At 51.1% G+C, this 23,886-nt stretch overlaps 1 protein-coding gene and 1 non-coding gene across 3 annotated transcripts in view; one reads left to right on the forward strand and one right to left on the reverse strand.

Moving 5' to 3' along the window:
• The window catches only part of CDH13 (cadherin 13), a 1,398,954-nt gene that overhangs the window by 1,318,710 nt on the left and 56,358 nt on the right, over nt 1-23,886 (forward strand). The gene's annotated exons all lie outside the window — the stretch shown is intronic.
• On the reverse strand, nt 13,987-14,108 carry LOC116580378. The gene has a single exon (XR_004281631.1). It is a non-coding gene; the product is annotated as a small nucleolar RNA SNORA26 (small nucleolar RNA).

Here is a 23,886-nt window from a genome sequence, read left to right on the forward strand (position 1 = left end):
ACGGGACCAAAAAATGTATTTGGCCAGTGGGTACATGCCAGGATATCTGCTAGGGCTTGGGAGGAAGCCACCAGGGACAGAGAAGACTCATCGAGGCTGAGAGCTCCTGAAATAGCCCCAGCCCGGCCTGGGCCAGGCAGACGGAAGTGCTGGGTTCGTCGGCGCAGCCTGCAGTAATGGCAGCTGCGTGGGAGGTGTCTGTGCAGAAGCATGTCTGTGCGTAAGCAGACAGGCTCGACTGCACCTTCCAACGCTGACTGATGTCTACCAACCATGACATCAGCAAGTGGCCTTGTTTTAAACCAGTCCCAGGAGTGAGGCCTGTGCAGGACAGACAGGCCTCCGACGGGGCTTCCGGACTCCACGGGGGTCACAGTCAAGAGCCATGGCCACGGCCACGGCCGTCAGCCGCCTCTTCCTCCCGCGCCTCCATCCACACTGAGCCTATGCTCAAAACTCGGACTATCTGAACCCGATCCAAAGTAGAGCCTCACCTCTCTGAAAACTGCAGCCTTCTTTGTCCTGATTTCTTTGGGTCTTTTGAAAGCCCTTTCCCTTCTTCTCCCTGCTTTTGGACATGGAGGACTTTTAGCTCCGCGGTGGAATCCATTCCTGAAGCTGCTACAGAGCACAACATGCAGAGGTGAGAATCCAGCGCCCCCCCCCCCAACCAAGACTCGTTAAAATGCCCAGTTTCAGATTTGCCTGTGAGTCATCAAGTCCTTGTTGATGGACTTGTTGATAAACAAACACCTTGTTTAATCTAATGTTGGAGACCATTCAGAGAAATGAGGTGAAATCAAGGGGAAATCGCAGGCTGTCTATGGGACATTTCGTTCTGTATCTTCTAAGATCTTTAGAAGTAGATGTCAAAAATCAGTCTGCTTGGAAGTTGGGATTTGGTCTTCACAGGCCTTCTCGGGAACACAGAGGCTCAAAGTGTATGGTAGCCTCCCATTTGTGGGGAGGGGAGGAAGGGGGTTTCAGACTCCTTGTGTTGCCAAGAACAGATTTCAAAACCAGATTTAAGAGTTTAATTTGGGGTGACTCCCACCTGTTAAATTTTAATCAGGAGTTAAAGGCTAAAAAATAACATTTCTACCTGGGGAAATTAAAAGAACCTCCCTCTACTCAAATATATTATTAACACTTCATCTTAATTAAATGTGGTTACTGACCTCAATAACGGGATTTGGGGTGAGGTCCTTTCTGTTTCGCTTTGTTGAATGAATTAATTCTTTCCCCAGTCAACAAACACAGAGCTTGAAATGCAAATGAATTGTTTACAGTGGTGCCTTTGTAGCTTTTAATTAAACTGATGTTCTTCCATTGCAAGTTTATGGTGGCAATACGTATTATCGCCTGCTCTGGCTGTAGAGTTTTTTAATTATTTATGTAAATATATTAGCACAGCTGACTCTTATTTTTAGTGGTCAGATTTTCTGTTAGGAAGATGCCGGGGGAAACAAGGTCTAATAAATTAAACAACCGAATGTTTAAAGATTTAACATCTTCAGTGGCGAAAATTAGAATTCTGGCTTTTATGACGATCCAGAGATGGGAGATTTTCATTATTAACCTCAATTAGAGGCACTCCGTTCGGTTAATATGAAAGAGCTGACCATTTGGACCAACAGTTGAAAGGTTATTTTATAATCCAACCACCTTTTTAACATCCGTCTCCACGTGTTGTTGTAAATTTGCCACGGGCCAGACTCTGATTACTGAAAGCATTGCTTCAAATTGGTTATATTTGAATATAATTAGGATGGTCCTTCTAGCCAGCCTGAGAAATTAGTTCTCGGGGCCAACATGGGAAATATTGACAAACGCTAATATGGTTTCTCGCCCACTGTTTTCTCTAAGCTGTTCACGCTGCTGCACTGGGTGGTTTGGTTTGGTTTTGGTTTTTTTATTTTGATAAAGGCATTTGAGATAGACCAAGGTTGCTGCAGAAGCTACCAAGAACGTATTGATAGAGAGAGGCACACGTTTCAGGATGGCAAGAGAAGTGAGTCGACCAGGGAGAATGGCTCATTTGTCTTCTCACCCCACTTTGTCAATCAGCAACACCAGGCCGTGGCCGAGAGGGCTCACCATGGCCTCAGTACTAACTCAGTACTAACTCAGGTGAAAAACCAGAGACAGTGCGTCCTGTAACTAATTCAAGAAGTGTGTTTCAGCAGCAGCTCCCAGTTTTGTCCCAGAGGAGTCATGCAGTTTGCATTTTCAAGTGGTGAGGCCCTGAACCAAGGTCTCCCACAGAGTTTATTTCAGGGGGCGCCTTGTGTACGCTAGCAGGATAAGAGCAGACCCCCATGGAGTCAGCTCTAACCAGCCTTGCGTTCCTGCGTGAGGGCCGCGTGTGCGGATCTGGACGAGGGTTGGGGTGGGCTAGGCCAGCTCTTACCACTGCTAGGTAATGAGCACTTACAACATGCCGGCCTTTTTCTAGGCACAGGGGAGACAGCAGCAGCAGAAACAGTTTAAAAATATATCATAGAATCTTTATATGATGAAGATTATATGCCAGTGAGGCAGAGAGCAAGCAAGCAGGAAAGTAAATAGCCTAATTGTGGGTGATCAGTGCAGAGGAAGGAAAAGAAGTGGGGTCGGAAACTCTAGAGAGGGGGTCAGGAAAGGCCTTGCTGCTGGCACGGCATTTCAGTAGGGAAGGAAGCAGGGGTGCACCATGTAGATATGTGGGGAGGAGGTGGAAAAAACAAGTGCAAAGGCCCTGAGGCAGGGTGTGCAGAGGTGTGAGATGCGGGGAGGGAGGGGTCCTTGGATCTGGGGCAGAGTGGGTGAGGTGGGGAGATGAGGCCGGAGGGGCTTGGAGGTAAAGCTTTGATGGTGAACAAGACAGGAAGTTGAATACTGGTGGTTTTGGAACAGGGCAGAAGAAACCGCATAGACCAGTGGGGAGGGACCCACGATAAGCCAGGTGGGAGGTGGAGTGGCGTTGGACTTGGCCGTAGCAATACAAGCAGTGAGAAGCAGGCCATACGGAGCATGTCTGAGAGGTGACGGCAGCTGGGATGTGCTAACCAGTCATGTGCGTGTGCCCGTGTGTGTGTTTGTGACAGAGAGGAGTGACCGTTGACTCCCAGACCAGGTGGACGTCTATGAAGCAGACGAGCTCCCTTGGGAAGGGACTCAGAGGAGGAAGTTTTGATCACACTGAGTTTGAGTCGGAGGTAGGGAGCAGGACTTGGAGAGCAGGGAGGATCTAGGCTAGACAGAAAAGTCCGCGTGCCGTCCACGTTCAAATGGAATTTAAATCCCGGAGTCTTCGAGATCCCCAAAGTGGTTGGTGAAAGCAGAAAGGAAAGGAGGCCCCGGGGTGGCCCTGCCTGGCACATTCTACACCAGGCCCCACCTCCACAAGTGACCCAGCCACAGTTAGGTACGTGCACTCTCACCTGGGCGGCTGGACCCCAACGTTGCCGAGCCGAAGTCGACACAGACACAACTTCCCTGGGCCCAGGATGGAGTGGACCCTCAGCCAGGAGTGGCTCAGCCGTCGGCTGGCCTGGCTCTGCCCATCCTCTCCGCTCCCGCCCCCAGCGTGTCCTGCCCACCCTCCGGTCCACTCCTCCAACAGCGACACCCGCGCCGGCCCCTTGCTCCCAGCCGCACAGATGCGCTTGTGGTTACGACAGAGTAGCAGGCGTTTTCTCTGTCCCCGACTCTGTTCTCCGTGCCTTACGTGCTCGGTCACATACAATTTCCCAGCAACCCGTAAAGAAGGTGCTGGGTCGGCCCTTCCTCCCCGGTGAGGACAGTGAGGCTCGGGGAGAGTCAGCAACTCACCCAGAGTCCCCTGGAGTCACACGCAAGAAATCTGATTGCAAGACAGACCTCTCTCCTTCCTGCTCCTCTGCCTCCCAAGCCAGACCCAAGCCGGGGTTCAGCCCTCCGGGTGTGCCGGCAAACAGACTCGATGGCCCTGCTCTATCACGTTCCATTTCTCAGACCAAAACCTTCTGTTTCTGATTTGAGCAGATCGTCCTGAAATCTATGACAGCTTCTGCTGCTGAACCCCACGGTGAAACACTCCACTGCCCAGATACCTGGGAGGGCCACAGGCAGGGTTCGGGTAGAGCCGCGTGGGCAGGGGTTGCAGAAAGCCATGGCAGGGGGCGGGGCAGGGGTGTGTCCGTCCTCTCACTACCGTCATCCAGCAGGGAGGCCTCTGTCACAGAGTCCCTGTTTCTTTCCTCCCCGCCTCCCGGGGCCTCCTGTTCAGACGGGGGTCTTGGAGCGGGGCTCACTTCCCAATGCTGCCAGACTCCTCATGGGCACTGGAGCAGCACAAACGTGCAACGTGTTTTCTCCGTGGGTGCGGGCGAAGCAGATCTTGACTCTTCCTTGCGTCTTGCCTCCAGGGGCTGCCCCGGAGCATCCCGCTGCACCCCAGTCTCACGTGGCCTCGCGAAGGGAAGTGGCAAAACCCCGAGGCTCCAGGGGAGTGCCCGACTTCATGGGAACAAATTCCCACTCAGCCACTTTGCAGATGTGTCACCTCGGGCAGACACCCCGTTTCTCTGTGCTCAGTGTCCTCCTTGTAAAACAGGGGGAAGCACGGTCTCAGTGACAGTCACCGTGGAGGGGAATTCAGGGTAAGCGCTGAGAACACGGTGCCTGGCCCAGAGTAGCCACTCAGCGAACCAGTCGTCATTCCTAATGCAGAGTGGAAAGGCATTCATTCAAGAATGAAAAGGGTATTTTCCTATAATCTGCGGTTTTCCCATATTCTGGACTTAGAATAAGCAAGTGTATGAAACACTTATTAGGGCTGAATGTGGGAGTTAGTCGCAGCTCCCAGGAAAGGCGCTGGGGCCACAGCCAACCCTGGCGGCTGTCATTGCTGAAGGTCTCGTGACAATGGCTGTCTCCTCCTCATTCCTGGGGAGATAGAAGGAAGCAGAAAGAAGCTTCTAAATACTAAGTTTTGTTATTTGCCGTTCACTCGCCTGCAAGCGAGTCCTCAGAGAGGACAGAGCACAGGGGTGCCTGGTGAACCTTTACTGAGCAGCACCTGCAGATGGCTGACGTTCAGAGGGTTGCAGCCCGGCTTCCTGACGGACGGCTGTGCTCGACTTCGCGATCATTGTAGAGCGTGTGTAGCACAGTCCTATTTTCTGCTAGTAAAACTGTTCCTGGTTTGAGCATCGGGATTAAATGGGTCAATATTTTAAGATGTTCTGCAAAGCCTCTGATGCCGTGCAAATAACACCGTGACTAGTAGAGACTCTGTTCCCCAAACAAGTTGAGGATCTGGGCGACTGTGTTGGACAGAGATGCAGCAGAGGAGACTTAACCAGGGAGCAGGAGCAGGCATTACAGTTCAGCGCCTCTGATTACTTCTTGTTCAAGGACCTGTCAGCATCCGTGGCGCCAAGCAGCAGAAATCAACATCAGCGAGATTAAGTGGAATACAAGAAGTTACTCGATTGATATCGGGGACCACAGAATGGACAGGAGGCCAGAGGATAAACCAGGGGAAAAAAATGAGTGGCCACCAAAGAGAACCGAGCAGGGGAGGCTATCAGGGCTACCCCCAAGGGAGCAGCCTGGCACTCGAGTTACACCTCCCGGGGTGAAGGCAGGGCCCCTCCACCCCGACCCTGCACAGCGAGAGAAAGTCAGATTTGCCGGAGCTGAGCTGCACGTCCCCAAGCCAGTCCCCCTGCATCCAGGCAAGAAGGGGAGCGGGTGGCTACCTCCCACCACCACCACCCGAAACAGGGGTCTGTCCAAAGGGGAACCCGGGACGCTGTGGCGAATGATAAAGGAGGCGTGGCTCTGGAGGAAGACTGTGGAGTTCTGGGTGTTCTCAGAACAGGGGGGCCGTGAGTGACACAGTCTCCTGGGGCACATGCTTTTAGGATGTGCCAGAAAACCCAGCCATCAAGACAAACAATCTACCCAGACAATATTTTTCGTGTCAAAATTCATACGAAAATCCATGCTAAACAAAATATCAAATTTATAAGTAAAGTAGGATCAGTGGTGCTGATTTTTCCTTTTGCTGCCAGCTCTGTTAGGGTAGGAGCACAGACTGAAGGCCATTCTGCCCCGTTGGGCCCATTTCTTCGGCAGATTGAAAAGAAGGGATCGGAAATGCTCTGTGACTTTGTGGCTCGGGGGCAGGTGTGAACGTGCGTTCAGCCGAACCCTAGACTGCGTGGAGACCCTTTGCGCCAGGCCTGATCGTGCATCCTGGTGGAGCGGGCAGAAGCAGATGCCCTTTCTACAAGAGTGAGAAATGACGGGAGAACTGTAACCTTCCTCACCCACAGAATCCGGAGCCGGGCTCCAAAGGAAAGCAAGAGAGATCTGTGGACTGAATAAATAAATACAAATAAAAACAAATGAGGCCGTAAAATAATGTTTAAGATGATTAGGGGGGGGAGAACAGGAACCTTGAACATAAGTAAAACACAACGAAATAACAGGAGAGGCAAATGTGAGAAGCAACTAAATACAACATCTAGAAATCCCGGTGCTTTATCTCATTCCCACGCCGAGGCCGGGGCAGTGGGTGTGGTCACCCCCACCCGACGGAGGAGGAAGCGGGGGACCCAGATATGTCAGGGTCGGAAAGTTAGTGAGTGGAAGGGACAGGATTCTAATTCAGACATGCTTATGTCAAAGAGTTTTTTAATAAGGAAATTATTTATTTTGAGAAAGGGGAAACCATCATTAAAAAAAAAAAAAATCTGCAACAGTGCAACGTGCATTCTCCTTAAGTCCCATAAAATATCTTTAGAATTCTATTCCGATTAGGATCTTTATTTCTCCAGCTCAGCTGAGGGTCGGCGCTCAGAGGGTCAGTGTTTTCTCTGTTCTTCCCCTTGAATTCTTTGTGTCTGGGGCTTCTTTCGAGATCTGCAGAGATGGGAGGACCAGAGGACCCAGTAGAGAGAGAAGAGCTGAAAAAAATGGCTCTTAGGGCCCCCACTGGTGTCCTTCTGAGTGTCCTTCATGGGATGCCCACAAACGAGCTGTTCTCTGGAATGGAAATGAGCTGTTCTCGGAGCAGCTGCCAAAGAGCATCTATGGGCGAGGGATTACGGTAAGGTATTTCACCCTTACTGTCTAAAAATTAGACCTCTCCAGCTCACAAAATAAATAATGCATAGATCGTCTCATTACCGGGAAGGTACATCTACTCGTCTTAGCCACGACGTCTTCAGTCTCTGCGTTCTTGGGACTCCGCTGAGTGCGCTTGGTCTAACCCACACCTTGTTCACCTGGACGGTCATCATTGTCCCCGCTGGCGTCCCTCTTCCAAGCTGTCCTCCTCCGGGTGTCTGTCCATGCAGTATTCTGCTGGTCTGGCCGTCTGATGGCTTCTCTCTCTCTCTCTCTCTCTCTCTCGCCTCTCTCCGCTGCATACGTGTGGCCCATCCCCGGTGTCTTCTTCCCTCTTGGAAACTGTACAGAAATCATGCTCCCCGCAAAAAAAAAAAAAAAAAAAGAAAGAAAAAGAAATTATTCTGCCTGCCTCAAATCGCACCCAGCCTCATTATTCACACCTGCTGTATTTGCAAAGGCAACATGCTAAAATTTAATTGTAACCCAAAATACTGGCGGTGTTTTCGTGGTCACGTGTGGATACGCGCGGAACAGCAGCAAAGCGGAGACACTTGTCACACATGTTTCCAGCTGAGGTCAGAACAGGCCACGCTCGGCCTTCTTGTCTCCGCTCTCGTACAGTAAAGCAGCGCGCCCTCGAGGTCTGTTTGGCGCCACATTTTTTGCATTCTCGGGCTTTCGGGTAGGGTAGCGGTGTTGCTGTCTCCAATGGCCCGGGGAGTGGTGCTGCCTGGTGTTCCTCCGTGCAGGAAGGCAGGGACGGTGCTAGAGGAGCTGCCTTCACTCCTGAGTTACAGTCCGCTGGCCACGCGTGCAATGTCGGCCGTCAACCATGTGTGTGACATACAGTGTCTTTAAACAGAAGCGCACGTAAAATCAGGCAATGGGTGGTTTGGTTGACAAAAAAGTGACCAGAGGCTCGCAGGAACCTAGTCCTCTGTGTGGTCCAGGAGCAGTGGCTGGGGTCCCTCACTCGATGCCTAGTGCCTAGACCCCGGTGCCTAGACCAGGGCTGTGGGGGGGTAGCGAGGATGGACGGCCCCTGCCTGCCTGCATGCTTGCTGCCTGTCTGCCGTCCCCCTGGGCTGTGAGCCCCTTGGAGTCAGGGGCCGCGGGAGTCTTGAACCGTGCCTGACGCATCACGGGCAGTCGACAAATTTTTGTTTAATTCATGAATAAATTGGAAATAAGCAGTCATCATCAAAGCCAGTTTTCCAGCAGGCTTTAAACTACAGTGAATCCTGTCTGGTGGTTAATATTTCATTCCTTTTTGCAAAATCTAGAAACGGATGTCCATCAGGGTCTGACTCTAAGAAACAGTGGGAATGAGTGCCAGTTCAGTATTTTTGTTTAATTATCATTCGATGCTCCTCTTTGGTGCAAGCCTCCCCTTCGAGCTTGAGAAGATAAACGATGCTTCCCTCTCTCCCGGTGCCCCAAGCACCTGGGCTCTGCTGAACCTCCTGGGGGGAGGGTCATGGCCCCCTTGGTAGGGGGATGGTGTCACCCGAGTGTTCACGGTGCTGCTGCCTCGGAGAAGCTCATGAGGTGGGCAGAACACCTTTCTTGGAAGCCATTTGGCTTCTCTCTGGACCAAAAAGGTAGTCCTGGGAAGACTCTTACCCACCGAGCCCACTCACTTAGAACACAGAGAGCTGCTTGGATAGAAAGCGGGGCCAGTGACTTGTTGCTTCCATTACAGCTTCTGCTATGAGAGTACGAGTCAGCAAATTTTTCCCATAAAAGGTCAGATGATAAGGAATAGAGGCTTTGTGGGGCACAGGGTCTCAGGCTCAACTACTCAAGTCTGCCGTTATAATGCAAAAGCTGCCCCATCAACTGATAGGCGTGGCTGTGTTCCAATAAAGCTTTATTTACACAAACAGGCAGAGGGCCAGATTTGGCCTCTGGATCACAGTTTGCCAGTCTCTGCAGTAGGTCCCTTCCTGTGTGATGGGGTCTCTGCACACCCTGAGCCCTTTGAGAAAGGCCTGGGTCACACGGACTCTTTTCTCCCCAACTTCTGGCATGGTGCCTGCCCCCACAGAGAGCCATCAACCAACCCCTGCTAAACGCGTGACTCCGGGACACAGGCATTGTGAAACGTGCCAGCCAGATGCAAGGTGATCTAAGGCCCAGTGACGGTCCATCAGTCTTTGTCCGACGTCCATCGTCAATACTCAATAAGGCGGCAGTTGCTTCTCTGACAATCGATCAAAGCAATAGTCCTGTATTCATTCAATAAGCAGCCTCTGATGGGGCGCCTGGGTGGCTCAGTGGGTTAAGCCTCTGCCTTCAGCTCAGGTCATGATCCCAGGGTCCTGGGATTGAGCCCCACATCGGGTTCTCTGTTCAGCAGAGAGCCTGCCTCCACCTCTCTCTCTCTGCCTGCCTCTCTGCCTACTTGTGATCTCTGTCTGTCAAATAAATAAATAAAATCTTAAAAAAAAAAAAAATACCCTAAGGAAATGCCCTCAAAAGAAACCTTTAAAAAAAAAAAAAAAGCAGCCTCTGAGCATCCAGATGTCAGCCCTGGAGACTTCAATAAGCTTGTGATAAATCCTGACACCCTGCCTGGGAGCAGACCAGAGGCTTCCCTAGGATTCCTGCAGGTTCCAGAGGGCTGGAGAAAGAGGCCCCGCGCTGTGGTTCCCGGTGTCCACTCCTCACAGGTTCCTTCCGCTGCTCGTTGTCTCACCATCCTGCGCCCGCCCTTTTGCTCTGTCCCCCTGCCACCCAGGTACACACACGTGCGCGTGTGCACAAACGCCTGCGCGTGCACGTTCACCGTCCCCAGCAGAATCAGGATGTGATGGGGAGACGGTGACATGGCCCCAGATTGCTTCAGGCTGGATCCCCACGGTCCCCGACCGCAGATCCTTCTCACTGCCCCTTCCCTCTGTGTTTTTTGCAGGATATGTTCCCCCAAAGCACCCCAACCTCAGCACCTATGGTGACTCCTCCCCTCTCTCCAGTCTCTCCCTGTCACACACCCCCCTACTTGCCCCTCTGTGACCCTCCCTCCCACTCAATTCCCCTCGGGCATCCATGGGTTGGTGCCGAGTCCCTTCAGAGGAGGAGAGCATGTTTTCTAGATTTTGATATAAATTGCCTCCTAGAGCACATACTCTTTTTTGTCTGGCGTCTTTCGCTCAGCACAGTTGTTCTGTGATTCGCCCATGTCGGTGTCCTGTGTCCCGATTCTCCCTCAAGAGCAGAAACAGGGACCTTCTGCAGAGTAACTCATTCTCTCCAGCTCCCGCCCCCAGTGGGCTTCAGGCTCACCTCTAGCAGATAGAACATGGAAACCCTTGGGGCGCCTGGGTGGCTCAGTGGGTTAAACCGCTGCCTTCGGCTCGGGTCATGATCCCAGAGTCCTGGGATCGAGTCCCGCATCGGGCTCTCTGCTCAGCAGGGAGCCTGCTTCCCTCTCTCTCTCTCTCTGCCTGCCTCTCTGTCTACTTGTAATCTCTGTCTGTCAAATAAAAAAAAAAAAAAAAAAAAGAACATGGAAACCCATCTGAAGACCAAAAGGGCCCCCCACCCCCGCCAGAAGGCCCCGGTGGTTTTAACAGCATGCCTCCCCCCATCCAGGCCTTCCCGGCCTTGAGCTGCTTCAACAATTGTTTAATGAGCACCTACTGTGTGCCGGGTGCTGTTGTGGGAGAGGAACCGAGCAAGCAAGCCCTTCCTCTTGGGGAACAGAGGATCAGGAAGGAAGCAAATAAAAAGTTGCTTCCAGATCTAATAGGTGGTATGGGAACCGATGGAAAACACTCAGGAAGTCGTCTGGAAGGACAGACATCCGGCCAACATTAGGGGTTCCTTCTGGGGAGTGGAATGAGAGTGGGGTTTGGGCAAAGTCTCCCTCTACTTGTTTTGTTTACAGGTTTTCAGAGTGTAGTCTCATATTTCTCAGGTTTAGTTATTTAAATGCCTTTTTTTTAAAGACTTTATTTATTTATTTGACAGAGAGGGCTCACAAGTAGACAGAGCAGAGGTGAGGTGGAGCAGACTCCCCACTGAGCAGAGAGCCTGATGCAGGGCTCAATCCCAAGACCCTGAGATCATGACCTGAGCCGAAGGCAGAGGCTTAATCTACTGAGCCACCCAGGCGCCCCTTTAAATGCCTTTTAAGGAGCAATTCATGCTCATTGTAGAAAAAGTCACCAATACAGAGCCGAATAAAGAAGCAAATTAAAAGTCCCCTTTAGTCCTCGCCCCCCAGATCCGGCCGCCGTTATATTTCACCGTGTTAATTCCACACTTAATAGGCAGAAAGGCACGTTTTGTTTCATTTTGTGTCATTAAGCAGGCCGTGGGAGCTACTGTCAGCTTCCTGGGGACCTGAGCTGTGTTTATTTTTTAAGAGGTACTAATCTTTGATTAACAAGGATGAATGTAACATTGAAGAGGAATCCAATTGCACGTCCCCTCCTTCTCAACAAAACCACACTGTTCTCCCCCAAAGCGCGGCGTCAGGACTGAGGGTGTAGGGCCGCGAGCCGGGGAATGCTAGGGGACATTTTTCATGTCACTGCCCAGACAGTGGTGCGAGCGTTCCAACAGAAAGGTGTCCCGGCTGCAGATTACGTCCCCAGCAGAAGCCGGGCGGGATAATAACTCACTTTGTCATTACTTAATTCTGGGAGGGCTGCAGTCACTGACCTTCCGTCGCTGGGAGGGTGAGGCCCTCGGTGTCAGGATGTCTGGGAACAGAAATGGCGAGGGGACAGGTGACCAGCGAGGGGGGAGGGGGCTGCCTACAGAAGTCAGATGACGGGTCCGCGCTCCTGATGCATTTCTCCTCTAAATGACGTATTTGCGTGTTTCGCTCATCAGCTTGCTCGGGTGACACGTATCCGGGGAGTGCGTCCTCTGTGCCACCGCAGAGCCCACCTCCAGGCGCAGGCCAAGCCGCCGGTGCAGCTCTTCTCCCCGCAAAGTCGGGCACAGGCCTTTGAGGGCATAGGTGTTTAAGCTAACACAAGACCGTCCAGACCCCCTGTGTGGATTTGCCAACATCTGGTGGCTCTCTCGTGTGTCCCATTCTCCTGGGTCTGCGTGCTCAGACGGGCACCCTGGGCACCCCGCCCCCAGCCACTCCCTCAGGACCCACCAGAGCTCTCCACAGCCGGGCCCATCACACCCAGAGCCCCTGCCGTCTGCGATGCTACGTATTCTGCACGTCTCCCCCGCCCTGCCCCTGCGCACCGAGTGGCTCCCCCGTATCTCCTTCCGTATAACAGCCGCGTGGCTGAAAGCTGCAGGAACATAGCGGTCAGAGTCGTGCTTTTGCATGCAGGATTTAATATCCGGCCTGCCTCCAAGAGTTGTGGGACTCTGGGCAAGTCGCTTAGCCTCTGCTGGTCTCCTTCTCTCCAGATGGAAAAGGAGATAACACCTAGCGTCATCGGAAGGATTATACGGGCCGATCCGGCAAAGCTCTCAGCCCAGCATCTGGAAAATAGTAGGAATCAGTGCATATTAGCCATGACTGTAATCCTTCAAGAACTGTTGCAAACGAAACCTTGTCCTCCAAGCCGTCTCTCCCCACCCACTCCCAGTCCCAGCGGGGGCTTCGCCTTCCTGCATAACTTAACCCAACTTTCAGCACACAGGCACGCAGTTAGACGGAAATTGTCAGTGAGCGTCCTAGCAAGGACAGCCCCCCAGTCTCAACAGCTTAACACAATATTTATTGTTCCCTCAGATCACTCACTGCCAGTGATGGGAAAGGGGCGGGGCCCGATGGCTCCGTCCCCATCATTTGAGCATCAGACCTCCTTGGCTTCCTCCACCTTCCGGGGCTGTCCCTTCCGGGTGTGGCCTGCGGGGTCGCTGTGCACAAAAGAGGAGGCGGGTCTTCTGGGGGCTTTGTGGCTGGAGCCAGAAGTGGCCTTGAGACCGCAGCCTAGCTGCAGGGGAAGCTGAGAAATGCAGCCCACCTGGACACCCAGGTAGAAAAATCATATTGGCCAGGAGATGCTCGAGGGCAAACCACGTGCTCTGGATCCTTCCCCCAGGGATGGTCCCCCTTCTGCCTTCCCTTGGGCTCCATCTTAAGAATTAACTCTGGAACGGAGGAGGTGGCTCGCCGGAGAGGAGAGGCTTTCCGAGCAGGGAGGCTGTGGGGTGCAGAGAGGTAGCAAGGAACCTGGCCCCTTCGGGCACCAGCCAGCAGCCCCGACACGGGCCCCAGAGATTCCCCGATAGAAACAGCTCACTGCCACCTATGCCTGGGGTGCACGTGGAATTTGAGGCAGGGATGAGGGGCAGGTCACGAGAGCGGAGCCCGAGACCTTCTGAATAATGGGCAGTGTTCCCCAGCCCATCCGCCGGACCTAAGAGCCCGCATCTCCGGGATTCCAACAACGAGGCTAGTGAGAGCTTCCCTCCCTGATTCGCCCACCTCTTTGCCAGGCCTCTGCAACGAGAAAAAGGCACCGAGTCGAGTAGTGATTTTATTTTATTTATTTACTTTTTTATTTTTTTATTTTTTTAAAATTCCAAATGACCTTTCAAACAGAAAACACCTTGTGTAGACTTTTTTCCCCACCTTCAAAGGTAAGCATCTCTGGAGGTATCCTCAAACTACGGTTAGCTTTACATTCATCACTGTGCTAGGAACTGAATAAAAATATCACAAAGGAGCTCTTCGGTAGCTCGGTAGGTTAAGCATCTGCCTTGGGCTCGGGTCATGATCCCCGGGGCCTGGGATGGAGCCCCGAGGTGGGCTTCCTGCTCAGCAAGGCGTCTTCCTCTGCCCCGTCCCCGCCGTGCTGCGGACCTGCACTCTCCATCGCGTGCACGTGCTCTAAGATTCATAAAATCTTAATATCACTAAGGTGCTTGAACCAAAAGAATATTTCCCTCTGATTCAGCTGTGACTCCAGACAGGATCCAAAGAGGAGTTCTACAAGCTCTTCCCTGGGTTTTATGGAGACTTACTTTACCCTTCTGTGTTAGCCTCTTCAGGCACTGCGTCAGCCTTAAAAGGGCACAGGAAAGGGCCGCGAGTAGTGATTTTAAAACAGAGTTAAGGCGAGGAAGGCACATTGGCACACAGTCTGAAAGCCGTGTTGTGTTATGTAGCAGCCTTTCCCCAACAGTCCTACTCTCCGAGACAAGTAATTCCACTCCTAGGAATTCATGTCCAAGAAATCATCAGAAATGGTGGTGTCAGGCTTGGGTACCGGGAAGCAGGGATCTTCCTGCAGAGTTCTCCACTGGAGCCTTGTTCCTGACAGCAGAAAGTTGGGGAACAGCCTGCGTGTCCCCCAACAGGAGGCGGGTTGAATAAATAGTGGGCCAAGCCCCGTGACAGACTAGTGTACCGTCAGTAAGCCCCGGTTTTGTAAGAACTGTTAAGCCAGGGGAAATTGTTCCCGATACAAAGTGAAACAGAAAAAGTGGGATATCAAAACCTGTACGACCCCAATTATTTAAATCCCACGTAGAGACGCTCCTGAATAAAATAACCCACGAGGCTGGGAGTGATTCTCTCGGGTTCCTGGAAGCATGGACAGGTTTTCTTCTCTCTCTTCCCACTCTGCTTTTGTATTGTCAAGTATTCCAGGCTGAACACGTCGCCTTTATAAACCGAAAAATAACTGTTTAAAGAAGCAAGAAACAAGGGCACCGCAAGGAAGCTCGTCTTTCTCTCCGCAGACTCGCCCAGAGGCACCAGGTTCCTTTTCTAATCTTAGAGGACCACGAACACAGGCCTAGACCACCGGGCCCCTGAGCCTGTCTTGGGAGCAAACGAGCACTTGTCACCCGGGACGCGTCCCGTTCCGCTGTCAGAACATCCATTCAGCTGCACAAAATACATCCTGGGAAACTCCATCTAGCTAACCCTGCAGACAGCGCTTTTCTTTACAAGGAGAAATGAAAAAGCCTTTCCCCTCTGTAGGTCCTATAAAGATGTTTCCTGGCATCTTTAAAAAAAAAAAAAAAAAAAAAAAAGACAAGGGCCCTTCTCCCAGGAGCATTTGGGGAAGGGGGCTGGAGCGCATGTTGCCCTGTGCGCCTGCAACTGATTTCTGAACGATCTGGAAGATAAAAGCACTTTGAGTGAGTGAAGGGAGAGGTGTGTGTCAAATGTTTTTTCTCTCAGGTGGAGTTTTCAATCTGCTGTTGTTGGGCTCTTCAGACAACTGATATAATGAACAAAAATAACAATGATTACCCCAACCAGGACAATCAAAGGCACTGTCATTCTCGCCATAAGGCCAGAATGGGAGCACTCAGATAGTTCTTCAAATCCCATGGAACAAGCCAGTTACAGGCGGAGACTCATGTCCTGGAAGGGCAGGTTAGGGTGTGGAGGGACATCTTTACTGCATGCCCAGCGCGTGAACTCAACAAGGCATGCACTGCTCCCACACCAGCTGGGGACTCGTTCTGCGAGTTCCAGCCCACCACAACCCTGCCACTCTGGGCCCAGATGCAGGGGACAGCGGTACTGCTCCCTTAGTGCATTTCCAGGGACTAAGGACTCCTTCCTTCCCTGGCGATGACATAGGGACTGTTCTTAGAACTGAATTTAAGCTCTGTTGGAAAATTGTTGAAAGCTTTCAGTGCTCACTTTCCACCAAATTGAAATCTATGTTACCGTAATAGCCAAAAAAATCTTCCAAGGTTCAATTGGAATTTTTTTCTATTAACTTAATAATAAGGGTCCAATTTCAGGAAAATGGTTTCGGTGTGTGAATGAAATCACGCTGATTGTTACGCACCATCAAAGCTGGCCTCCAGCACATGGCTAATACCTATGGTTTGGACTTCCTAGAGGGGCCAGCGTTAACTTGGAAACATCCAGATTTTTCTGACATCGTCTGATGACTTCTCTCTGAACCCAAAGTTTCCCCCCTTCAAGTTACATGGGCTTGTGTATTTTCACAAAGTTTGCTAAACTGTTCACTCCTCTGGTGCTTCAACAGACTATGAGGATGGAATTTGAGGTTTTTCGGGTGATCGTTCTAGGCTAGTAAATGAACTGAACATTTCACTGCACTTCGAGGCTTTCTGTCTTCTGGGCTTTCCACCTGTCATCCCGTGACCTCTGTACCTCCCTCCAGGAGTCACCAAGAAAATAAACTACAAAAATAAAGGTTTGGTTGTTTTTTTTTTTTTATTAAGATGTATGACTTTAAAAGAAAAGCAGTGATATCAGATGGAAAGCCAAAGAAAAACGGAATTAAGCCTTATTGAGCAACTACTAAGTACCAGGCATTTTCTGCATGTTTCATCATTTCGTCTTCTCAACAACCCCGAGACAGGGCCTACTCTACCCACTTTGCAGAAAACGCAGCTGAGGACAAGAGGTTACACACATGTGCTGGGAACCATGCAGCTTAGCAACAACCCCTCCCAGCCAGTGCCCTCCTGCTGTAGTTCCCCGGACATGAGCCTCTTCTAATATCCTAGCAAACATTTTCTGTTTCTTCCAAGCTGGGGCTTGTGCCCTTGAGAACTAAGGAAGCCCACTGCTGACTGTCCATAGGGTTGGGGTGAAGGCATGTTTGGTACCCAGTCTTGGGGAGGGCTTGCTCTCCATTCTCTGCTGTTGACAGCTTCTCTCGGCTGTCTCCTGCTGCTTGTCACCACAGTAGTCAGAAACAAGCTGTGTCCTCTGGGCAGCAGATGAGTGACAGACAGAGGGATGGCCCATCTGTACCTCCTTTTGCCGTGGCCCCATGTTGGTGGCACATCAGTTCTGCTCGGGGGGTTGGGGTGGCAAGGCAAAAGGAGAAGGGATGGATGGGGCCCTAAAGGAGCTTCTCCCGCACAGCGGATGTTAACCTGCTTGTTCAGTAGATCAGGTGATCTGTATCTTAGCAAGAACCTGCCGTCTTCTTAGCCACATCCTTTGTGAATTCACAGCCTTCAGGCCTTCTCTTCCTGCTCACCATGCTATGCTGAATCGGCCCCCCGGCCCCTGAAGATGCCCCCATTCCAGTCCCTGGAACCTCCAAATCTGTGACCCTCTGGGGTAAAGAGAATCTCTGTGCTGTGACTCATTAGGGCTCTTGAGCCATAACCCGACCCTGGACCATCGTGGGGGGGCGGGGCGCCCAACATAACCTTAGTATCCTCGTAAGAGGGAGGTATGAGGTTCAGAGCTGGAGAAGGTGTGATGAGAGGTTGGGACCAGGCAACAAAGAGACCCTGAGAAGAGGAATAGGTGCACCTCTGGGTGCCATGGAGAGCACTGGAACAGATTCATCCCTAGAGCCCCCAGAAGGAAGGTAGCCCTGCCCATACCATGATTTTAGACTCTGACCTGAGAACGCCAAGATAATCAACTTGCATTGTTTTAAGTCACTAGGTTTGTGGAAATTTGTTACAGCAACCACAGAAGTTTGTTACAGCTGCCATCCTTTTCTCTCTTCCGATCGAAGAGAGTCGCTGGAAATCTCCCTTTGATTCGCACTGCCTACCCAGCCTTACCATACACACACCTCACATCTCCCACACCGAGCGTCCTGCAGGCACTGATTGTTATTAGGGAAACCCTGCCTTGGCTCAGGACGTGTGTCTCAATCATCCTTATGTCCACCAGGACCTTGTATATTTCTCTGTCTAGAACGTCAATGCTCCGCCATTGTCCGCGGTGAGCCTCTTAAACCAGACCTGTTTATATTTGTCCAGAGCTAGTCATGCGTGCTGGTAGGAGAATGAAATGAATAATTTCATTCTCACTACAAGGAAATAAATATTTGATTCGTGGACCTCATCATCCCATGTAACAGAATGCAAGTGCTCGCTCTGCATTCATTGGTCCCCTGTCCATGTCAGATAAATGGCAAATCTATTGGGAAGTATTCCTCTCAGTTCCTGACCCTGTCTCTTTCCCAGTTCATTATGTCCACCTCTTTCTATAGTTGTCTGGATTCATGGAAAGAACAGAGACTTTTTTTTTTAAGATTTTTATTTATTTATTTGAGAGAGAGACAGTGAGAGAGAGCATGAGCGAGGAGAAGGTCAGACAGAGAAGCAGACTCCCCATGGAGCTGGGAGCCCAATGTGGGACTCGATCCCGGGACTCCAGGATCATGACCTGAGCCGAAGGCAGTCGTCCAACCAACTGAGCCACCCAGGCGTCCCAAGAACAGAGACTTTTAAGAGACATTATTCATTACTAGAAAATTTTGGATATCCCCACATTGTTAAAAAAAAAAAAGAAGAAGAAGAAGAAGAAGTCACCCATCTTTAGATGTCTGAAATATACTAGAAGAGCGGTTCTTCATCGGCGGTGATATTGTCCCCCCCCCCATGACATCGGGCAACATCTAGAACATTTGGGAGGGGGTGCGACCAGCCCTGAGCAGGCAAAAGCCAGAATTACAGCTGAACTTCCCACAGTGTATAGTTCAGCCCCTTTGTAAAATTAAAAAAAAAAAAAAAAAAAGAAGAATTATCCAGCCCCAAAAGTCAGCAGTGCCAAGGTCAAGAAACCCTGTGGTAGAACAACAGGCTAAAACATGGCCAAATGTCCTCTGACTCAAAACAAGAGAGCTGGCTTTACACCAGTTCAAGGCAACTTTCAAGGGCCTGGAGACTTTCATTGACTGCAAGTTCAGTCTTGGGCAAAGGTATCTTCTGGCTCTGAGAGAAGCTAAGAGAATCTCCAAGTATAATGACGGGCATATGGAACTGGGGCCACCATCCTGTGAGCCGGGCTTCCGTGCTGCTCTGGACGTCTCTTTTTCAGAGGGTTGCTGCCAGACTCAAGTGTGTTCAAGGAGAGCAACCCGGGAAAAGGTTCTGTTTGGGATCGTCACATGGAGGACTTTGCATTTCTACAAGGAAGATCCGCATATGGCCGGTACACTCATGAAAAGATGCCAAACAGGACTAATCATTAGGGGAATGCAAAGCAAAACTACATCGAAATACGAACTCACACTCATTAGAATAAAAAGAAAGAGAGAGAGAGGGAAGGAGAAAGAAAAGAGAAGAGACAAGAAGGAAGGAAAAGAAATAACAAGTGTTGCCAAGGATGTGGAGATACTGGAACTCTATGCACTGTTGGTGGGAATTTAAAATGGTACCATTGCCATGGAAAACAGGATGATGATTCGTCAAAAAATTAAAAATGGAATTATCATTTGGTCCAGCAATTCCACTTCTGAGAACCAAAAATCATTGAAATCAGGGTCTCAAAGAAATATCTGTACACTCGTATTTATAGCAGTGTTATTCACATTAGCTAAAATGTGGAAGCAACCCAGGCATCCATCCATAGGTGAATGGATAAGCCCTCGTGTCATGTACAGACAATAGAATATTATTCAGTCTTTAAAAAGGAAGGACTTTTTGACACCAATGATAACAGGGATGAACCTTGAGGACATTCTGCTCCGTGAAATAAGCCAGCCACAAAAACCCAAATCCTATCCAGTTCCATTCATATGAGTCATTAGAGTAGTTGAATTTATAGGGACACCGGCTAGGAGGGTGGTCACCAGTTATGGGGGGGGGGGGGGGATGGGCAGAGCACCAGGATGGGAGCTCATTATTGAGCAGTTAGAGTTTCAGTTCTACAAGAAGACTTCTGTGTTGTATGGTGTAGTTGGGGTCACCCAATATGATGCGTGCCCTTGATAGCTCCAAACTGTACACCTAAAATGGTTAAGGTAGTTAATCTTTACGGGTATTTTGCCACAATTTTAAAAGGGGTCGGGGGAGAGAGGACTTTGGAATCACAGAAAACCAGACTATCCAGCCACTTAGCAACCGTGAAACTTGGGGAAACAGAGGTGGCCTCCCCAAGCCTGAGTATCTTCATCTCAGATGGCATTCCCAAGATTGTGAGGTGTCTGAGCTCCACAAGCACAAAGGGCTTCGCATAGCGACTGCCACCTCGTAAGCACTCAGTAAAAAGGACTAGGACGTTTGTTAGTAAGGACAGGCCAGGCTCGAAACCCTCTGATATGAGGCACATGGAAGAAGCTGGGCCTGGAGAAGGAACACAAGAGGGACAGGCACGATCGCCATCTTGCAGCTTTTGGAAGAAGGAAGTCCGCTCCAGCAGACCCAACTGGGATGGACAGGGCAGAATTCGAGGAAGAGCTCCCTTCCTGGCGCCCAGAACATGGACCCAGTGACCTGGACCCTGGGGACAGCAAAGTGGCCACAGCACGTCCTGGCTTGCAGCACAGGCCACCACACTGAGCCACGTCCCGAGTGCGGAACAGCTGAAGAGGCCCTTCCCTGGGTTCTCCAGTTAGTAGTTCTCATGAATTCGGGCACAGGGAGATTCTGGGATGTTCCATTGGAAGCCAATAGTCAATAGTTAATAGTCTAGTCTTCTCTGTTCTTCCGTGGTCATGTGCCTCGTAACTAGTCAGGCAGGCCAGAGGAAGAAAACCCCCCTTTGTGCACAATCTATTGTGAGCAAACGACATGGGGAAAATGCAAGCTGGGACCTCATTTTAACTCCATCACCTCTTTAAAGGCCCTGTCTCCAAATACAATCCCATTCTGAGGTGCCAGGAGGTTAGGATTTCAATGTAAGAATCTGGGGGACACAATTCAGTGCGTAACAGACACCATTAGACTTCAGAGCAGCGTCTTTTCAAGGGGCCTTGGGCAGGTATGAGAGAATCCCTGCACCTCAGTGCCCATCAGATTTCTGGCGGATTTCACCATGTCCTGAGAACCAGCCCTCGGGACCGCGCACGCACCCCTGTGTGGGGGCCGGCTGGGCTCAGATCCACAAGTAGATTCTATTCTCTGTGCAGCCGGGCTGATGGAAAATGAGGCATGTGGCTAAGAAAAAATAGAAATAAAGCCAAACTCCCGTATCTTCCGTCAGTGAACTGTGTATTGGAGAAAGGAGACTCCTGGGGCGAGAATCAGGAGGGCAGCTCCCCATTCCGTTTTATTCCATGTTCCCGGGCGTACCCCTCCCAGGGGCAGCGCACCGACGGGGCAGAACGCCTTGCAGCAGAGTCGGAGGCAGTGTTTTCTGTTCCACCTGCATTATTCCAACTCCCCCTTCCCGGAAAAAAGGTCATATTGCCGCTCGATTTTCAGTGTTAACAGAGGTTGTTTGGTTCTGGGTAGCGAGACTCTCTGCTCAGCTCGCCGCTCGTCCCATCTGCCACGTAGTATGTGAAGCACAGGCGTAATGAACATAGAGAGAGGTGTATCAAACCACACTGCTTCTATAAAAATTCAGCCCTATTAAGTTCATTGGTACATCACTTGGATTTTTATTAAAAGGGTAAAAAACATTCTGCCACGCGATTCTGAGGGACGGTGCATTTCTAAGCCACTGGTAAAGAAATGTGAAGCAGAGGGATCTTTGCTTTCAAACACTGGGATTCGGGGTGCAGATGCCTCCATTCAGAACGGTCTGAGCCCTCGAGGCTTTCTGCTAATGAACGGAGTATGGATGGAGCCAGCGGCCAGGGAGCAGGGCGTGTCGGCCTGTGCCCATCACCTGACAGCAAACACAGGAACCCGACTCAGGGGCAAGTGCCTCCCTCACCCCCGACCACATTCACCCCAGCTTCGTCTGATCCTCTCTCTGCCCACCATGCCCCCGTCCCCACTGACCCCGCAGGCAGAGGTGGACTAATCCAGCACCCACTAGAAACGGTCCCCCTGCAGGGAAGCTCCCCAAGTTGTCGGGCATCCTCCGTCACCTCCCATCTCCACGGGACGGTGTCCACTGCCTCACCTGAGTCCCGGGGGAAGACTCCTCCTTCTCATGGGAAATGACATTGCGTTGACTTATTATTGATGAGCTTGAGCTGGTTCCTCGTGAGCACTACAGGGTTGGGGAGGGAAGGGCATTTCCAAGAAGGGGCCTTTGCAGCTCTCGAATTCCCCTCCCCTAAGAGAAAACATGTCACTTTCAAGTCCACGGTCAGAAAGGCTGCTCCCGAGGCTTTTACTCCCACGGACGGTGGTGGAGTCATCCCTCAGGGCTGTTGTAGTTTCAAATGAAACCTAACTCAAGATGGCATGAGAATAAAAGGGAACTTGGTTAGCTCCCATAACTGGGAAATCCAGGGGAAGGTGTGATTTGAGTCCAACTCAGAGCAGGATCTGAGTGTGCAAGGCAAATAAATACCCATTTAGAGACCGTTGGCAGGGGCGCCCACCAGCCGGCCAGGACGGTGCCTGCCAGTGACGTCAGCCCTGCGGGTGCCACAATGGTGCACCTCTCGGGGTCCTCTCTCCTCCTGCACGTTTACTCCACTCCCCGCCGCTCTGCTCTCAAACAACTTGACATCAAGTAGCGAACCGCCAGCAGGAACTCGGGGTGGACGGCTCAGGAGCTCTGCATCCCCAAGGAGCTTCCTCCCCCGGTTTCCAGCACTCCTGGCCCAGAGCACACCAGGGCTCCAGTCTACACCAACCACATGCCAGAGTCCTATGTCAGACCCAGAGGACCAGTGCAGAAGCAGCCTCCCCCAAAGCCTGGTGGGAGGCTGGCCGCCCAGAGCAAAGCCAGGTGGTCTGACTGGAGGCGGGGGGGGGACATGTAGCAGAAGCTACCACAGTCACAGCCACTGCAAGTCTTGGGGTAGGGAAAGGCACTTCGGGCCTTACTGTGGCTGTTAGAAATGTTGAGAACATCACATCGCCTCCCCGACTTGCCAGTAATATCCGTGTCCTTAAAACACGGCTCTTATTATTGACAGAAATACTCAGCAGATGTAAAATCTGTACTCTCAGTGATATGTAACTGGTATATATTTAAAAAAAAAAAAAAAAAAAAAAAACTATGAAGCTTCTTTCAAAGTGACCAGCTACCTGAGCATGCTCTCCTAAGTCCAGATTGCTCTCGCCGGGGAAGGCAGCGGAAGCGGGGAGAGATGGGGACACGGTTCCTCCAGTTCCCTGCAGCTGAATGCCTTGCAGATACCCCGTCACCAGCCCACCGACCATGGGATGCCTTCTGTCTGTCACTAAAGATGAAGGGATTTACCTGTTGATAAAGATTCTCTACTATTACGAGGATAGACAGTTTTAAAACATTGCTTATAATGTCACTATATAATGTCACTGTATAATGCTCAACATCACAAAATAAGACTCCGGGACTGTTGAATATCTGTGATATCCTAGATATGCAGCGGGTCTGACATCCTGGAGACTGTGGATTTTCTTGGTTTACATTGAGCGGCTTTGGGGGTGGGCAGGGGGATGCCTCCTTGGCCTCCTGTAAGGAGAGGGTTCTGATGATTTACATCTATTTTCGTCCTGGGCTAGGGAAACCGCCTTTGTCTTTAGTTCTTGGACGTTTCTCCAGCTCCCTTTTCCATTCGTCTTGGGTTTTTAAGTGAACGGAGAAAGCACGAGCGCGCCCTGCAAACCAGCCTGTTCGTGCATGTGGTGTGTAATCTCAGGTAATTGTTACTTGCTGAGCAAGGGCTTTCCGGCGAGGATGGGATAAAGCGAGAGCGGGGTTTTACTGCTATCATTCAAAGCCTTCTTCATTCACGCCTGCCTACCTTCGCTGGGAAATGCCCCCACCTCGTTCCCCAGAAGACAGGAAACAGAGCTTTACTGCCACGAGTTCAGGCTGGCGTAAATATTAAATTCCACGTAAAAATGCCTGGGGCTGTTCCCGTGCTCTGCGCCCAGTTACTTAAGGCGAACTCTGGCTCTGCTTCCTCCTCGGAGGTTAACGTCCCCTTCCCGCGACGGGGACTGGACAATGCTTCCTTGTAGTCTCCGCTTCGGTTTCAGGAGCCCATCTGCTTTATCTCTGCGGACTTAACCCTGGCGGGCAGGACCAGGACCTCCTGCGAGCCG

Source organism: Mustela erminea, chromosome 19 (assembly GCF_009829155.1).
Source record: "Mustela erminea isolate mMusErm1 chromosome 19, mMusErm1.Pri, whole genome shotgun sequence".
Taxonomy (NCBI): domain Eukaryota; kingdom Metazoa; phylum Chordata; class Mammalia; order Carnivora; family Mustelidae; genus Mustela; species Mustela erminea.